This window comes from Aegilops tauschii, chromosome 2, assembly GCF_002575655.3.
Source record: "Aegilops tauschii subsp. strangulata cultivar AL8/78 chromosome 2, Aet v6.0, whole genome shotgun sequence".
Classification (NCBI taxonomy): domain Eukaryota; kingdom Viridiplantae; phylum Streptophyta; class Magnoliopsida; order Poales; family Poaceae; genus Aegilops; species Aegilops tauschii.
This window is the reverse complement of record NC_053036.3, coordinates 163,065,991-163,085,618: the sequence shown is the minus strand read 5'-3', so window position 1 is coordinate 163,085,618 and position 19,628 is coordinate 163,065,991. Positions and strand designations below refer to the sequence as shown.

Below are 19,628 nucleotides of genomic sequence, written 5' to 3'. Positions count from 1 at the left end.
CGAGCTGCGCGAGCGCTTCATCACCAACTTCCAGGGCACTCGTGACCGCGCTCCCGCAGCAGGCGACCTGCGGCGCATCAAGCAGCAGCCAGACGAAACCTTGCACAAGTACATACAACGCTTCACCAACATTCGCCTCAAGATCCCGAAGGTGTCGGATGAGGCTATCATCTCGGCGTTCTCTGATGGCGTCCGGGATGTCAAGATGAAGAAGGAGCTCGCCATCCACGAGGACTTGTGTTTGGCTCTAAAGATGTTCAATATGGCAGCCAGGTGTGCGAGGGCAAAGGAAGGCCGCCTCTCCCTCCTGGAGCCTCTGGAGGTCAATCTTGAAGACAAGAAGGCCAAGGCTAAGGACGTGGAACGCAAGGGTCCTACCGTGCTCGCGGCCGAACCTGAGATGAAGCGCGGCTGCGACCACGCTGAATCCTCCAAGGGCAGCCACCCGTTCTGTGTCTTCCACAACGTTCACAGCCACAACACCAACGACTGCCAAGAGATCAGGGCAATCCGCGACGGGCACCTTGGCCGCCGTCCCGAGCGCAACGATACGGCCGCGGAGGAAGACGCGGTGGAGGCCGCTGGGACAACCGCGACCCCCGCCAGGACTGGCGTGATCAGCCCCGTGAGGACCGCCGACAGGGCCAGCCTCGCGATGGCCCCTGGAGGGAGTAGCCTCGTGAGGACCGTCCTCAGGGCAAAGCCGGCCTCCCTCCGCTACCGCCACCGCCAAGGAGGAACGATGACCACCGACAGGACGATGGGGCTAGGGGCTTCCAAGAGCCTCGCGCCATTGCCTGCATCCTAGGTGGCGCTCAGGCCTCCGCCTCTCATCGCATCTTCAAGCATTTCGCTCGTGAGGTGAACGAGGCCCTCCCCAAGCTCGAGGCGTCGCGTCCCCTCGGGTGGTCCAAGTACGCCATCACTTTCGACTCTACAAATCAGCTCAAGTGTTCAGCCACCGCTGGTGCGCTCCCGATACTCTGCTTGCCGACCATCAGCAACGTCCTCGTTACCAAGACACTCATCGATGGTGGTGCGGGGCTCAACATCCTCTCCTTTGAGACATTCGAGACGCTCCAGGTGCCGTACAACCACCTCCTCCCCACCAAGCCTTTCTCAGGGGTGACCGATGGCTCCACCGTTCCCATAGGGCAGATTCGTCTCCCCGTCACCTTCGGCAAGCGCAACAACTGCCACACCGAGCTTGTCGACTTCGACGTCGCCCACATTCGCCGCCCGTACAGCGCCATCCTCGGGTATCCGGCCCTTAACAAGTTCATGGCAGTGATTCACCACGGCTACAATGTTCTCAAGATGCCAGGAAGCGGCGACATCATCACGGTCTCCTGCGACGAGAAGGATCCGGTGTGCTCCCTCGAGCACGCCTACCAGGCCGCAGCAGTCGAGAACTCAGATGACGAGGGTGCCATCTGTCCTCCTAAGGTCGTCCCCAAGAAGAAGAAGCAGCTCCTCCTCAGGGGCCATCAGGAGGCTGGGGCGTCCGATGATCACGCCCCAGGTCCTGCGCCCACTGTTGGGGCGCCTTTCTCTCTCGCATAGGAAGGTGCACCAGTCGCCCCTCTCAAGACAGGTGTGACGCCCGGATATTTAAGCTACAGTATCCCTGTACTAATGTTGCCACGACACCACGATTACTGTTGTCAATCTCGCGATGATTTAAATCCCGTTCAAATTCAAATTTAATTTAAAGTCAAATAAATAAAATTTTCAACTGGCAAAATAAAAATGTGGGTTAGGTTGAAAATATTCCCAAACTATTTTTCATGAATTATCTAACACATTTTGAATTAAGAAAATGTCCCAAACCTATTTAAACACATTTAGCAACAATTAAATTTACCGTTTCAATTTAAATAAATATCCAACCTTTTCAAAATAAATTGTAATTTTGCGCGCTGCTTTAAAATATTTTCCAGTAATTATGTGCTAAGTGGCACATTTGATAAAGTTCGTTTGATAGCTAAAATAAATAGAAAACCGTAGAGAAAATAGAAAACAGAAATAGTAAATGGAGAAGGAACCTAACTACTGTGCACTTGGCCAGTTGTTCCTACGGTACGGCCTGGCCCGCCCAAGCCGGCCTTTCATCCCTCTCCGGCACCTCTGGACGCGCGAGACGCCATGGACGTCCAGAGCCGATGCACCGCACGATGTGCTCCACCGCGACGATCCCTGTAGCCCTAGCGCGGATAAGATCAACGCCACACACGCGTTGGACGATCCCCAGGATCTTTTCCCCTATCTCCCTCGCGCTGCTCCATCTTAGTCTGCCATGGCCGCCACTGTCATCGTCGACCTACGCGTCCCCGACCATCCCCGAGCCTCCTGAGCATGCCCTGGAGCTTCAGCGGCTCCGACTCCACCGACTACGTGCATCGGTTCGAGCTTGGACGCCCTGCTGCCTCGCCATCACGTCGTCTTCTCCGCCACCGCCGCCGCATCTCGTCGTCGAGCTCGTCGCGTCCAGCCACCCCCGCGCTCCCCGACCTCGCCATCGGACTTGTGTGAGCATCCCCTCCATTTCCCCCTTGTTCCACGTCTTGATTCGTCGCCGTAGATGCCCCCGCGCGTCGCTGTCCACCATGGCCGGAGCCCCACGTCCGCGCATGCTCGCCCGCTCCTGTCGCGTGTCCGCCGCGAGCCAGCCCTGTCCCGGCACGCCCACGCCTCACCGACTGCGTGCTGGCTCGCCTGACCGCGCGCGCACGCGTGCCGCGCCGCAGCCGCCCACGGCCCTGCCGCTGCTCTGCTGCTCTCCTTTGCTGCTGCTAATCGCTGCTGCTTGCCTACTGATGCTGCTCGCTCGCTGCTGCGCTGCTCTTCCTGCTGCTCTTGTGCTGCTGCCACCCGCCGCCTGATGCCTCTGCTTGCTGCGCTGTTGCTGCTCTTGCGCCGTTGCTCTACTGCTGCTTACCCCTGCTACTACGCTGTTGCTTGTTACTACTGCTAATGGTCATGACCGCCGTGACTTTGCGCCCATGCGTGTTGGCCATGGCAACACACCCGTGGCTGGATGTGTGGCCGGCCCTCTATAGATTAGTTTAGGAACTAATTAGTGCTAGTTAATTTAGTTGCTACCCTATGACACGTGGGTCCCATTTAATTAGGTTAGTTTTATTTATTTGTTTAGGTGCAGCCTATGACATGTGGGCCATACCCTCTCCCTTTTGACCAGTCAAATTGACTTAGTCAACTCGAATTATTATTAAATCTGGAAATTCCAAAAATATAATTAAAACTTTGAAAATTAATATAAAATAAACAGTATCTCACATGGAAAAACTTTGTACGTGAAAGTTGCTCAGAACGACGAGACGAATCTGAATACGCAGCCTGTTCGTCCACCACGTGCCCCTAGCATAGCAAACATGTAACTTTTTCCCTCCGGTTCATCTTTCCGAAAACGCAAAACACCGGGGATACTTTCCCGGATGTTTCCCCCCCTCCGCCGGTATCAGCTCCTATTGTGTTAGGTCACCTATAGGACCGCGTATTGCCATGTTACACTTTGTGATGCTTTGATTGCTCTGTTATTTATTGTGTTCCCCCTCCGTTACTTCTTTCCAGTAGATCCCGAGGCGGCCGGCGACCCCCAGTTCGACTACGGTGTTGACGACCCCTCCTTCTTGCCAGAGCAACCAGGCAAGCCCCCCCCCCCTTGATCACCAGATATCGCCTATTCTTCTCTATACTCTTGCATTAGAGTAGTGTAGCATGTTACTGCTTTCCGTTAATCCTATTCTGCTGCATAGCCTGTCTTTGCCACTACTGTTGTTACCTTTACCTGCAAACCTACATGCTTAGTATAGGATGCTAGTTTTCCATCAGTGGCCCTACATTCTTGTCCGTCTGCTGTGCTATACTATCGGGCTGTGATCACTCGGGAGGTGATCACAGGTTTATACTATATACTTTATACATTATACATGTGGTGACTAAAGTCGGGTCGGTTCGTCAAGCACCCGCGAGTGATTCACGGATTGGGGGCTGAAAGGACATTTGTCCCGACGGCCCTCTGGGTGGATCTTTGTGGCGGAGCGACAAGGCAGGTTGAGAATGCCTAGGTGAGAGGTGGGCCTGGCCCTGGTCGGTGTCCGTGGTTACATCAATTAACACGCTTAACGAGATCTTGGTATTTGATCTGAGTCTGGCCATTTGGTCTATACACACTAACCAACTACGCGGGAACAGTTATGGGCACTCGACGTCGTGGTATCAGTCGAAGCCTTCGTGACGTCAGCGACTGAGCGGCGCGTGCCGGGTTAGACCGCGTAACTCAACTTCCTTTGAAATGGAGGTTGCTAGGTCTGCTCTCCGGCCGCGTATGCAACGTGCAGGTGTGCAATGGGCGATGGGCCCAGACCCCTACGCGCATAGGATTTAGACCGGCGTGCTGACCTCTCTATTGTGCCTAGGTCGGGCTGCGACGTGTTAATCTTCCGCGGCCGGGCATGACCCAGAAAAGTGTGTCCGGCCAAATGGGATCGAGCGTGTTGGGTTATGTGGTGCACCCCTGCAGGGAAGTTTATCTATTCGAATAGCCGTGTCCCTCGGTAAAAGGACGACCCAGAGTTGTACCTTGACCTTATGATAACTAGAACCGGATACTTAATAAAACACACCCTTTCAAGTGCTAGATACAACCCGGTGATCGCTCTCTCACAGGTCGACGAGGAGAGGATCGCCGGGTAGGATTATGCTATGCGATGCTACTTGGTGAACTTACCATCTACTCTCATCTACATGCTGCAAGATGGAGGTGGCCAGAAGCGTAGTCTTCGACAGGATTAGCTATCCCCCTCTTATTCTAGCATTCTGCAGTTTAGTCCATCGATATGGCCCTTTACACATATACCCATGCATATGTAGTGTAGCTCCTTGCTTGCGAGTACTTTGGATGAGTACTCATGGTTGCTTTTCTCCCTCTTTTCCCCCTTTCCTTTCTACCTGGTTGTCACAACCAGATGTTGGAGCCCAGGAGCCAGACGCCACCGTCGATGACGACTCCTACTACACCGGAGGTGCCTACTACTACGTGCAGCCCGCTGACGACGACCAGGAGTAGTTAGGACGATCCCAGGCAGCAGGCCTGCGCCTCTTTCGATCTGTATCCCAGTTTGTGCTAGCCTTCTTAAGGCAAACTTGTTTAACTTATGTCTGTACTCAGATATTGTTGCTTCCGCTGACTCGTCTATGATCAAGCACTTGTATTCGAGCCCTCGAGGCCCCTGGCTTGTATTATGATGCTTGTATGACTTATTTATGTTTTAGAGTTGTGTTGTGATATCTTCCCGTGAGTCCCTGATCTTGATCGTACATGTTTGCATGCATGATTAGTGTATGATTGAATCGGGGGCGTCACAAGTTGGTATCAGAGCCGACTGCCTGTAGGAATCCCCCTTTCCAAATCCTTGGCCGAAGTTGAGTCTAGTCTTGCAAAACTTTTACTAACATGGTTGTGCGCCTTACGGGCCCACGTCGCCATTGGGTGGTATTACGATCTTTTACTCCTCGTCCATACTCTGGGACTTTGATCTCTTTTCTATTCGGGTTAAATGATTTTACTAAATCTGACTCTAGGTTCTCGTAACTACCTTCCTTCCGGAGAGCCCCTTCAGTCCAGATGATCGCCTGCTGCACCAGTAAATTTTGAAGATACTCTCCGATGTTTCCCCGAGACCCTTGTGCCCTTCGCCGTTGCAATTCCATACCAGTGATAAATCCCTATGGAAAACTACATACAGTTGTCGTCCATAACTTCACTTCCAATTGTTGTTGTTATTACAAGATACCCTGAAATATTTGGATATTCCGAGAATCCTTTATGTCTACTGCCTTGCAGTTCTTTTCCACATGAATACCCCTACGGATAATTCCTCGCACTTATCGAGTATCCGCTCATCCCCAGTTGTTCAGGTGTTTCACAGAATTCGAAATACTATTCGATCCTTTGAAAATCCTTAGCAGCTTTATTGCTCTACAAATACTTGTCTGCTTGCATTATGGATGCTTCCCATATGTCTGGCAATATTCATTAGTCTCCTTTGACACCGTCATTTTGATCCTATTGATTCAACATGAGTGCGAATGCACGCAATCAGCGGTTGATCCTTTTAAATTATCTTTCCAGCTCAGATATCATTTTGAACATGAGCTGGTTATCGACCAATCAAATTGTCGTCGATTGTACCCCTAAGTCTATTCAACTTATACATTCTTAATCAGACCATTGGCTTCTGATCCCTTGATTTGGAAATGATAATTCCTTTGCATTTGAGCTTTGAATTACTCAGTTGTTTTTATAGTCCGATGCCCTTTCGTTCCTTCTTCCTCTGATAGAGTACCAATACTCGCATCAGCTCCGTTGTAGACCACAAGACCCCTTGTTGGGTTATTATCCGACAGTGTCCTTCATATTCAATAACCTTGTGATCATTTCCATGGATATATAATGCCTTTGGTAATTTGTATCCTCTGCTTGATAACCATACTCTACTTTTGAGCTTGTATTAATTACTCTGAAGTTTGTGGTAATGTTCCTATGATGCCCCGATGGGTTGAACAAACGCCTTCCCTAATCTGTGTGAACCCGAAAGATTTCACGGGTCATACTTATCTGGTATTGCACCAGGTAAAACTTTCAACAACTAATGTCATTTTCGAAATACGAGAGGTGAATGGAAGGTTATGCATTGAGGAAGTGGGAGTCGACCTTGAACTTTGTGTTCATGCCCATGGACACGATGTGGAACTTATCATGAAAGCTTCTTGCAAGAATATTTAATCATTCGGGTAATTCTTCGGTGTTATTAAATTGGATCCCTTGCAGCTGTGGTTCTGACCATATTGTTCTACTTTGATCCCATTTCTCAGGCAAGTTTAAGTATTTGTCTTCTGCGGATCAATACCCCACTCCAACCTTTACTTTGATCTATCGTCGAGTATTATACTTTGTTATCTCGAGAATATCATGGAACTGCATAACTTCTTATGGGTTCTTCATCAACTGCTATTTCTCACCGGTTCCAATTTTCTTGGGTTCTGGGTTGTCGTCAACTGAGAACACCGAATAGTGAATCGAGTCCGCACCCCGATTCAATAACTCTAAGTGATTTTCGTTGCTTACGAGTTTATTAACCCTCCAAGTCATCCCAAGCCTGATCGGCTATATCATTATCGTACTAAATTTTAACTGTGCTACCTGGCCCTTCTCCTCGTAGCAAAATTTTCGACGATGAGCTAAGCTTACGTCCATCTTCCTCGTCATATCATTTCCCCTTGAACAACAAACTTGATTTCGAGTTTGTGTCGTACCCTTGGTTCCAATAACCTTTCGCTTCATCATTCCTGTGACTTGATGTCATCACCGGTTGATTACATCTTCATGAAATCTCTCGACAATTGTTTCATGATCATCATCAACATTTTGAGCTCTTCCAGGATATCAATTGAATTCATGAAGAGAAATACCATCCTTGCCCTCGATGATTTGTGTTATCATCGACCACTTTATTGCCTTCTGTTCAACACAAACTTGTTCGTGTTTCGTGTTATACCTTGAGATCCTTGCTATCCAGCATTTGTTCTCTACCTTGGAGTATTACCATCTTTTATGTCGAGGATGTTGTGAGAATCTCACCACCTCTTAAGAATTCTTGATACAGTGATGCTTCTCGCCATCACCATTCTTATTGGTCCCCGTGTTGCTTCCAACCGGAATACCAATAGGTGAACGGTTTGGATTCTGCCCTTCTAGCAACCCTATTGCTTTGAAGTTAATGGTCGACCGTTCATTCTCAGACTATTGATTATTGAATCACCATTCTAACATTAATCATGCTACATAATGCCATATTTCGGGCACACCTTTCAACCAATGTTTAATTGTGTATGTTTTTCCTCGAGCATACATCATTATATCATTTTATATGACAAATGTTATCTCCTTGCTCACATAATTGTGGAAATCCATCTTTTTGGGAATCTCGGTGATATGTCGCTGAGTCCATCAGCCACCTCCTCATCCTCTCCTGGTTTAATGACGAACTCTGGTTTCAGAACTCGCTCCCATAGTTCATTTCCCGGGAATCTTACATTGTCATCTCGTCAATTTGTGTCGCACCTTTTCTTCTCAGGTATCCTAAGCCCGAGGTATACTGACACCAATCAGATCTGAATCTCGGTCAGATATGATGGTTGGGACATATTTCCAAGAGTTATAACTTTGGTATTTGTAAGACCCGGTAAGGTGATGTCATGCCTAGCATACCTGGGCGGAGGACCTATTGTTATGTTATCCTTTTTAGGAAGTTTAGCCATTCTTCCATGAGGAAATTTTAAGACTTATTCTATAAGTTGTTCCTGATGGATCCTTTGTGTATCTAAAGTGTGATATTTGCTTGAAGACCATGTCAATGCTATCTCTAAGCATGTCTGTGGTACTCCATTTTTCAACAAGAACATTTGAAGCCCAAAGCTAAATGTTTCCTGCTCAATTATCCAAACACCGGTGTATGGGTAATGTCATGAAATTTCTCTCCCCTTACCTAAAGAGTTTTCTACATTATATCCTGTCATGGATATCATGCTCTGTTTATCCTTGGGAAGGATATACCCTTGAAATATGTGTTTAAACTCACATTGTTCTGTTTGATCTGATAATCACATTTTCCTTTCCGTTGTCTTGTTTAACCTTTCTTGTGATCTATATGATCTAAGCAGTAATATTCTTTTGCTTATGTAAACACCTCGGTGTACCATCCTGTCTAGTGTAACCCTGTTACTATTGTTGATGACATTCCGGTAACCGCCGATGGACGAGAACTTTGCCTATTGGTCCGCCTCGTTCAACGAGCAGGAAAATGGTTCTCTTTGTCCCTCGCCCTTGGTACCGGCATTGATGCCAACATAACTGGCAGGCTATCCTCTGACATGCCTTGTTATCATGACTGTGCAAAATATCACCGCCCTTTCTACTTTTAACCCACATGGTGGGCCCATAACCCACAGTTCCATAGGATCGAAACGTGACTCTCCTGTACACTCTGTTTTCAAAGTTATTCCTCGCGCTTGACTTCGTATGTAATTCACGGGCCGCCTGCCTAGTGATCTATTCTGGTATCAGACGCAATACTTATTCTCGTTGCTCCGAACCCCTTTCACCTTCTGATTAGGCCATCGAACGATTGCCTGCCCTTTGGAAACTTCTAATGGTACCTTCTTAATTTACTCACGATATTTTCTTAAGTATCTATTCGAGAATTACTTTCTGCCACATTCCCTGAGTTATCTGCCAGATAGTCAACCTTGTAAGGTCCATTCTTCCGAAGTTACCCCTTGTCCTTTCGTAAGTACGATGAAATTTCTGAAGAAAGGATGATGACATCATCATGATGACCTGAAGTAGAGCAATGAAGACATCAATGTAATGGATCGACCTGTTTGAGAAGAGCAACCAAGACCGAGAAGACTCGATAGAATTTCGTAACCACATCTTTCCCCTTACTCTACCTCTTAAATCTCGGGACGAGATTTCTTGTAGTGGAGGAGAATTGTGACGCCCGGATATTTAAGCTACAGTAACCCTGTACTAATGTTGCCACATCACCACGATTACTGTTGTCAATCTCGCGATGATTTAAATCCCGTTCGAATTCAAATTTAATTTAAAGTCAAATAAATAAAATTTTCAAATGGCAAAATAAAAATGTGGGTTACGTCGAAAATATTCCCTAACTATTTTTCATGAATTATCCAACATATTTTGAATTAAGAAAATGTCCCTAACCTATTTAATCACAGTTAGCAACAATTAAATTTACCGTTTCAATTTAAATAAATATCCAACCTTTTCAAAATAAATTGTAACATTGCGTGCTGCTTTAAAATATTTTCCAGTAATTATGTGCAAAGTGGCACATTTGATAGCTAAAATAAATAGAAAACCGTAGAGAAAATAGAAAACAGAAATAGTAAATGGAGAAGGAACCTAACTACTGTGCACTTGGCCCAGTTGTTCCTACGGTACGGCCTGGCCCGCCCAAGCCGGCCTTTCATCCCTCTCCGGCACCTCTGGACGCGCGAGACGCCATGGCCGTCCAGAGCCAATGGACCGCACGATGCGCTCCACCGCGACGATCCCTGTAGCCCTAGCGCAGACAAGATCAATGCCACACACGCGCTGGACGATCCCCAGGATCTTTTCCCCTATCTCCCTCGCGCTGCTCCATCCTCGTCTGCCATGGCCGCCATTGTCATCGTCGACCTACGCGTCCCCGACCATCCCCGAGCCTCCTGAGCATGCCCTGGAGCTTCAGCGGCTCCGACTCCACCGACTACGTGCATCGGTTCGAGCTCGGACGCCCTGCTGCCTTGCCATCGCGTCGTCTTCTCCGCCACCGCCGCCGCATCTCGTCGTCGAGCTCGTCGCGTCCAGCCACCCCCGCGCTCCCCGACCTCGCCATCGGACTTGTGTGAGCATCCCTTCCATTTCCCCCTTGTTCCTCGTCTTGATTCGTCGCCGTAGATGCCCCAGCGCGTCGCTGTCCACCATGGTCGGAGCCCCACTTCCGCGCATGCTCGCCCGCTCCTGTCGCGTGTCCGCCGCAAGCCAGCCCTGTCCCGGCACGCCCACGCCTCACCGACTGCGTGCTGGCTCGCCTGACCGCGCGCCCACGCGTGCCGTGCCGCAGCCGCCCACGGCCCTGCCGCTGCTCTGCTGCTCTCCTTTGCTGCTGCTAATCGCTGCTGCTTGCCCACTGATGCTGCTCGCTTGCTGCTGCGCTGCTCTTCCTGCTGCTCTTGTGCTGCTGCCGCCCGCCGCCTGATGCCTCTGCTTGCTGCGCTGTTGCTGCTCTTGCGCCGTTGCTCTATTGCTGCTTACTCCTGCTACTACGCTGTTGCTTGTTACTACTGCTAATGGTCATGACCGCCATGACTTTGCGCCCATGCATGTTGGCCATGGCAACACACCCGTGGCTGGATGTGTGGCCGGCCCTCTGTAGATTAGTTTAGGAACTAATTAGTGCTAGTTAATTTAGTTGCTACCCTATGACACGTGGGTCCCATTTAATTAGGTTAGTTTTATTTATTTGTTTAGGTGCAGGCTATGCCATGTGGGCCATACCCTCCCCTTTTGACCAGTCAAATTGACTTAGTCAACTCGAATTATTATTAAATCTGGAAATTCCAAAAATATAATTAAAACTTTGAAAATTAATATAAAATAAACAATATCTCAGATGGAAAAACTTTGTACGTGAAAGTTGCTCAGAACGACGAGACGAATCTGAATGCGCAGCCCGTTCGTCCGCCACGTGCCCCTAGCATAGCAAACATGTCACTTTTTCACTCCGGTTCATCTGTCCGAAAACGCAAAACACCGGGGATACTTTCCCGGATGTTTCCCCCCCTCCGCCGGTATCACCTCCTACTGTGTTAGGTCACCTCTAGGAACGCGTATTGCCATGTTACGCTTTGTGATGCTTTGATTGCTCTGTTATTTATTGTGTTCCCCCTCCATTACTTCTTTCCGGTAGACCCTGAGGCTGCCGGCGACCCCCAGTTCGACTACGGTGTTGACGACCCCTCCTTGCCAGAGCAACCAGGCAAGCCCCCCCTTGATCACCAGATATCGCCTATTCTTCTCTATACTCTTGCATTAGAGTAGTGTAGCATGTTACTGCTTTCCGTTAATCCTATTCTGCTGCATAGCCTGTCTTTGCCATTACTGTTGTTACCTTTACCTGCAATCCTACATGCTTAGTATAGGATGCTAGTTTTCCATCAGTGGCCCTACATTCTTGTCCGTCTGCTGTGCCATACTATCGAGCTGTGATCACTCGGGAGGTGATCACGGGTTTATACTATATACTTTATACATTATACATGTGGTGACTAAAGTCGGGTCGGCTCGTGGAGCACCCGCGAGTGATTCACGGATTGGGGGCTGAAAGGACCTTTGTCCCGACGGCCCTCTGGGTAGATCTTTGTGGCGGAGCGACAGGGTAGGTTGAGACCGCCTAGGTGAGAGGTGGGCCTGGCCCTGGTCAGTGTCCGTGGTTACATCAATTAACACGCTTAACGAGATCTTGGTATTTGATCTGAGTCTGGCCATTTGGTCTATACACACTAACCAACTACGCGGGAATAGTTATGGGCACTCGACGTCGTGGTATCGGCCGAAGCCTTCGTGACGTCCGCGACTGAGCGGCGCGCGCCGGGTTGGACCGCGTAACGCAACTTCCTTTGAAAGGGAGGTTGCTAGGTCTGCTCTCCGGCCGCGTACGCAACGTGCAGGTGTGCAATGGGCGATGGGCCCAGACCCCTGCGCGCATAGGATTTATACTGGCGTGCTAACCTCTCTGTTGTGCCTAGGTGGGGCTGCGACGTGTTGATCTTCCACGGCCGGGCATGACCCAGAAAAGTGTGTCCGGCCAAATGGGATCGAGCGTGTTGGGTTATGTGGTGCACCCCTGCAGGGAAGTTTATCTATTCAAATAGCCGTGTCCCTCGGTAAAAGGACGACCCAGAGTTGTACCTTGACCTTATGACAACTAGAACCGGATACTTAATAAAACACACCCTTCCAAGTGCCAGATACAACCCGGTGATCACTCTCTCACAGGTCGACGAGGAGAGGATCGCCGGGTAGGATTATGCTATGCGATGCTACTTGGTGAACTTACCATCTACTCTCTTCTACATGCTGCAAGATGGAGGTGGCCAGAAGCGTAGTCTTCGACAGGATTAGCTATCCCCCTCTTATTCTGGCATTCTGCTGTTCAGTCCACCGATATGGCCCTTTACACATATACCCATGCATATGTAGTGTAGCTCCTTGCTTGCGAGTACTTTGGATGAGTACTCACGGTTGCTTTTCTCCCTCTTTTCCCCCTTTCCTTTCTTCCTGGTTGTCGCAACCAGATGCTGGAGCCCAGGAGCCAGACGCCACCGTCGACGACGACTCCTACTACACCGGAGGTGCCTACTACTACGTGCAGCCGCTGACGACGACCAGGAGTAGTTAGGAGGATCCCAGGCAGGAGGCCTGCGCCTCTTTCGATATGTATCCCAGTTTGTGCTAGTCTTCTTAAGGCAAACTTGTTTAACTTATGTCTGTACTCAGATATTGTTGCTTCCGATGACTCGTCTATGATCAAGCACTTGTATTCGAGCCCTCGAGGCCCCTGGCTTGTATTATGATGCTTGTATGACTTATTTATGTTTTAGAGTTGTGTTGTGATATCTTCCTGTGAGTCCCTGATCTTGATCGTACACGTTTGCGTGCATGATTAGTGTACGATTGAATCGGGGGCGTCACAAGTTGGTATAAGAGCCGACTGCCTGTAGGAATCCCCCTTTCCAAATTCTTGGCCGAAGTTGAGTCTAGTCTTGCAAAACTTTTACTAACATGGTTGTGTGCCTTACGGGCCCACGTCGCCATTGGGTGGTATTAGGATCTTTTACTCCTCATCCATACTCTGGGACTCTGATCTCTTTTCTATTCGGGTTAAATGATTTTACTAAATCTGACTCTAGGTTCTCGTAACTACCTTCCTTCCGGAGAGCCCCTTCAGTCCAGATGATCGCCTGCTGCACCAGTAAATTTTGAAGATACTCTCTGATGTTTCCCCGAGACCCTTGTGCCCTTCGCCGTTGCAATTCCATACCAGTGATAAATCCCTATGGAAAACTACATACAGTTGTCGTCCATAACTTCACTTCCAATTGTTGTTGTTATTACAAGATACCCTGAAATATTTGGATATTCCGAGAATCCTTTATGTCTACTGCCTTGCAGTTCTTTTCCACATGAATACCCCTACAGATAATTCCTCGCACTTATCGAGTATCCGCTCATCCCCAGTTGTTTAGGTGTTTCACAAAAGTCTTCGAAATACTATTCGATCCTTTGAAAATCCTTAGCAACTTTATTGCTCTACAAATACTTGTCTGCTTGCATTATGGATGCTTCCCATATGTCTGGCAATGTTCATTAGTCTCCTTTGACACCGTCATTTTGATCCTATTGATTCAACATGAGTGCGAATGCACACAATCATCGGTTGATCCTTTTAAATTATCTTTCCGGCTCAGATGTCATTTTGAACATGAGCTGGTTATCGACCAATCAAATTGCCGTCGATTGTACCCCTAAGTCTATTCCACTTATCCATTCTTAATCAGACCATTGGCATATGATCCCTTGATTTGGAAATGATAATTCCTTTTCATTTGAGCTTTGAATTACTCAGTTGTTCTTATAGTCCGATGCCCTTTCGTTCCTTCTTCCTCTGATAGAGTACCACGAATTTCGTGCGCCCTCACAAGCCCGCCCGCGACCGCCTCATGATTAAGGACTGGCATGGCATCTGTGCTCGGGTTCGTCCCTGCAGCGACGCTAAACCCAAGTGGCCAAACTCTGTCTCGCGGGCCAGCTCCCGTGTACGTCACCTCCCTTGGTCCTTGGTGCCTTGTTTTCGCATGAGCTAATCGAGAGTGGATGAGTCAGGGTGCGTGACCCGGTGCCTCGCCGTCGTGGGAGCCGCGCGCTGGTTGTCTTTCTTTAGGATGTTGCATGAGAAGACTGGGCACGGCGCCTGTGCTCGGGTCCGTCCCTGCAGCATCGACAAACCCAACGGCTGAACTCTGTCTGGCGGGCCGGCCCCGTTCACGTCACCTCCTAGGATCGTTGGTGTTTGGCCTTCTTGTGCGATGTCCTCCAGAGATTCACTCGGCGCAGGCCACCTAAACATCTCGCAGGGCCCTTACAAATGTTCAGAACCAAAAATACAGACACAAACCACCTTGAGGTAGGGCCTCGTGAGTCCCGCGCTGGCTCACGGGTGCCCATATACACCTCCTCAAGTCCTCCCGTGCTAGCCACGTGTCAGGACGGGGCTGTACACGCCCTGGAGTTTCCCCCAGAGGAAACTCCCATCAACGCACTAGTGGAAGCCCCATGCTCCGCGCTGGCGGACGACACGGTCGAGGAGCGGCTATGCCCACGCCAAAGTGGAAGCGCCATGCTCCGCGCTGGTAAATAAACAACTGAGGGCGCCCTAGCGGCTGCAATGACCTCGGGAGGGCCACTAGGCCCGATGTCCAGCATTGCCATGCTGCTTTCCCTACGGGAGGGCCGGGCGAGGGGGCTGCGCTCAGGCCTGGCCTGACGCACACCACCTCACCAGGTCCCTTGCACCTGGTCTTCTCATGTCCGTCCCAAGCAAAAGCTGGCGAGGAAAGGTATGGAGGGCTCTGGATTAACTCTGACGCTACTCACGTTTCTTTCATGAGGGTCATTCGTACATCAAGGGGGACCCCTGAGCATCGCGACTCAGGGGCCTCACTGGTCACGTAGCCCCTCACCCCTTGGCCTCGTCCTGGTGATCCGAACGCCCCAACACCGGCTGAGGTATGCGCGGGGCCGGGCCCTGCCGGCGCAGAACACTAAGACAACAAGAAGGAAATCGAGCACGGAAAAGGAAATTGCAGAGTCCCAACGGTTATTACAAAACATATTGGTCCACGGATTTAAGCAGAAATTCTCACGCCCCCGCGAGGCACGATGGATGTTGCAGGGTCGAACTAGGAGGAAGCACCGCCGTCGCCTTGGTTGCCGCTGTCGCCCACATTGGGGAGCCCATCGTTGATGACGCCTCCATCTTCGCCATCGACTCCGGTCACCACAGCCGCGGAGTCGGGGATGCAGAGGAACTTCTCCAGTAGGGCTTCCACCTGCTTCTTCACGGCCTCGGCGGTAGCGTTGCGGGACTCAGAAGCCACCGACTCGATCAGTGCACTAAGGTCGAAGCTTGAGTCCCGGAGGTGGAGGTGGCTAAAGGCACGCGTCGCCGCCGCGGTGAAGAGCGCGCGACACCCCCCCCTCCACCATGGAGTCCACCCCTGCGACGATGCCCTCAAGCGCCTCAGCGAGCTTGGGGAGAAGCCCAGCAAGGCCATCCTCCGGAGTCGCCAGCAGCTTCTCGTACCCTCCCCCGTAAAGGGAGTGCAGCACCGTGCGGGACCTCAGCTCGAGGGAGATGAAGGCTTCGCGCCCCGCAGCTGCCGCCTTCTCGACGGCAGCGAGGGTCTTCTCCTAGCCTCCAGCCGGGCCGTCTCCTCAGAGACAAGCTAGGCATGGGACGCCTGGGCCCTGTCCAACTCCTCCTTCAGCTTGCCTAGGCGGTCCCTCTCCATAGCTTGCCCCTTGGTCGCCTGGGCCAGCTTGACGTCGCGGTCGGCGAGCGCCTCCTCCCGCGCCTTGAGCTCCTCTCGTTCTTGGAGCCGACGAGTGTGGGCAGCCTACTCCTCGCGGAGGGCCTTCAGCTCGGCTTCCGCCGTGTTGCAACGCTCCTTGGCGGACGCCGCGTCAGCCAACGCCGCGTCACGAGTCGTCATTGCCTCGCCGGCCTCCTTCCTGCTCTCTGTGGCGGCAGCTTCGGCCCGGCCCCAGGCCGTCCTGACAGACGCGTCAGCCAAGAGCCACCCCGAGATCAGGCCCATGCGCCTCGTCGCCATGCACCTGTCGGCGTCCTAGAGATCGGTTTGGAGCTGGTCCAGCATGGTGTAGGCTTCCTCCAGAGCCCTGGGCCTGACGAGGGGGCCGCAATCCACCAACACAAGGGCCTAGGGAGGAGGCGGCACCGGCGCCGCCGCCACAGCAAGGGCAGCTGGGGGCTCTGGAGCCCCTGAACCGCCCACAGGTGCGACGGGGACGGGTGGCTCCAGAGCCTGCTGGCCAATGGAGGCAGCCTTCTCCTAAGGCTCCACCACCGTGCTCTGAGGGGCCCGCTCCTTCATGGGGGAGTACGAGGCGATCTCCTCCGTCTGCGCCAGGGTCACCGCGGCCGTGGCGGCTGGTGTGGCCTCAGGGGTCCCGGATCCCCCTTCCTCTTCTTCACCATGGTCTCCATCCTGGTTGCCAGGAGGGGAGCATTGTGGGCACGACATCAAGGATGGTAAACGAAAACAAGGCAAGATACTTACTCGTCAGCGGCGCTGTGCGCCCTTTTCCTAGCCGGGGCCAGGGCGCCCCCAATCTTCCAGGGCGTGGGCTTTGTCGCGCCCTGAGGATCGGCGGGGCGCACGACAACTGGCCTCGGCGCGGCAGCAACGAAAGGCAAGGCGGAGGTGTCACCTCGAGGAAGGGATACCGCCTCGCCCTTCTTCGGAGCCACTCGGCCTAGCCTCTGTTGGGAAACGTTGCATGGAAAACAAAAAGAATTTCTATGGACACGCAATGATCTATCTATGGAGATGCATAGCAACGAGAGAGTGTGTGTGTCTACATACCCTCGTATACCGTAAGCGGAAGCATTTCACAACACAGATGATGTAGTCGAACTTTCTTCGCGCTCCACCGATCGAGTACCGAATGTACGGCACCTCCGAGTTCTGCACACGTTCAACTTGGTGACGTCCCTCGCCTTCCTGATCCAACAAGGTGTCGAGGTAGTAGATGAGTCCCGTCAGCACGACGTCGTGGTGACGGTGATGGTGATGTGATCCTCGAAGGGCTTCGCCTAAGCACCGCGAGAATATTACCAAGGGTGTAAACTATGGAGGGGGGCGCCGCACACGGCTAACAATTGATGTTGTGTGTTCTGGGCGCCCCCTTCCCCACATATATATAGGTGGGAGGGGAGGAGAGGTGATACGTCTCCAACATATCTATAATTTTTGATTGTTCCATGCTATATTATATTCTGTTTTGGACATTTTTGGACTTTATTATACACTTCTATATTGTTTTTGAGACTAACCTATTAACCGGAGGCCCAGCCCAGAATTGCTATTTTTTGCCTATTTCAGAGTTTCACAGAAAAAGAATATCAAACGGAGTCCAAACGGAATGAAACCTTCGGGAACGTGATTTTCGGAACGAACGTGATCCAGAGGACTTGGACCCTACGTCAAGACATCAACCAGGAGGGCACGAGGTAGGGGGGCGCGCCTACCCCCCCAGGGCGCGCCCTCCACCCTCATGGGCCCCCTGTTGCTCCACCGACGTACTCCTTCCTCCTATATATACCTACGTACCCCCAAACTACCAGATACGGAGCCAAAAACCTAATTCCACCGCCGCAACCTTCTGTACCCATGAGATCCCATCTTGGGGCCTGTTCCGGAGCTCCGCCGGAGGGGGCATCGATCACGGAGGGCTTCTACATCAACACCATAGCCTCTCCTATGATGTGTGAGTAGTTTACCTCAGACCTTCGGGTCCATAGTTATTAGCTAGATGGCTTCTTCTCTCTTTTTGGATCTCAATACAATGTTCTCCCCCTCTCTCGCGGAGATCTATTCGATGTAATCTTGTTTTGCGGTGTGTTTGTTGAGACCGATGAATTGTGGGTTTATGTTCAAGTTTATCTATGAACAATATTTGAATCTTCTCTGAATTCTTTTATGTATGATTGGTTATCTTTGCAAGTCTCTTCGAATTATCAATTTGGTTTGGCCTACTAGATTGATCTTTCTTGCAATTGGAGAAGTGCTTAGCTTTGGGTTCAATCTTGCGGTGTCCTTTCCCAGTGACAGTAGGGGCAGCAAGGCACGTATTGTATTGTTGCCATCGAGGATAACAAGATGGGGTTTATATCATATTGCATGAGTTTATCCCTCTACATCATGTCATCTTGCTTAAAGCGTTACTCTGTTCTTATGAACTTAATACTCTAGATGCATGCTGGATAGCGGTCGATGTGTGGAGTAATAGTAGTAGATGCAGGCAGGAGTCGGTCTACTTGTCTCGGACGTGATGCCTATATACTTGATCATACCTAGATATTTTCATAACTATGCTCAATTCTGTCAATTGCTCAACGGTAATTTGTTCACCCACCGTAATACTTATGCTCTTGAGAGAAGCCACCAGTGAAACCTATGGCCCCCGGGTCTATTTTCCATCATATTAATCTCCCGTCAACAAGTTATTTCCGTTGCCTTTTATTTTGCTTCTATTTTACTTAAAAATACCAAAAATATTATCTTATCATATCTATCAGATCTCACTCTCGTAAGTGACCGTGTAGGGATTGACAACCCATTATCGCGTTGGTTGCGAGGATTTATTTGTTTGTGTAGGTCCGAGGGACTCGTGCGTGGCCTCCTACTGGATTGATACCTTGGTTCTCAAAAACTGAGGGAAATACTTACGCTACTTTGCTGCATCACCCTTTCCTCTTCAAGGGAAAACTAACGCAGTGCTCAAGAGGTAGCAAGAGGCAGCCAGGGGGCGCCCCAAGTAGGATCCGAACCCTACTTGGGGTTTCGAAGAAAGGGAAGAAAGGGAAAAAAGGGAAGGGAGAAGAGAGAAAGGAAGGGGGACCGAACCCCCCTTTCCTTCTCCAATTCGTCCACATGCCATGGGGGGCGGTCACCCCTTGTGGCTTGGTTTGCTCCCCTCTTATGGCCCATATGGCCCATATACCTCTCCCGGGGGTTCCGGTAACCCCTCCGGTACTCTGATAAATACCCGATACACTCCGGAACACTTCCGGTGTCCGAATACTATCGTCCTATATATTAATCTTTACCTATCAACCATTTCGAGACTCCTCGTCATGTCCGTGATCTCATCCGGGACTCTGAACAACATT

The 19,628-nt window shown here is 50.6% G+C and overlaps 1 long non-coding RNA gene across 1 annotated transcript; it reads left to right on the top strand.

Moving 5' to 3' along the window:
- The first annotated feature begins 1,829 nt into the window (after nt 1-1,829).
- On the top strand, nt 1,830-18,422 carry LOC141041594 (uncharacterized). The gene is made up of 5 exons (XR_012202177.1): nt 1,830-2,528; nt 3,592-3,666; nt 4,989-10,496; nt 11,562-11,630; nt 12,949-18,422. It is a non-coding gene; the product is annotated as an uncharacterized lncRNA (long non-coding RNA).
- The last annotated feature ends 1,206 nt before the right edge of the window (nt 18,423-19,628 follow it).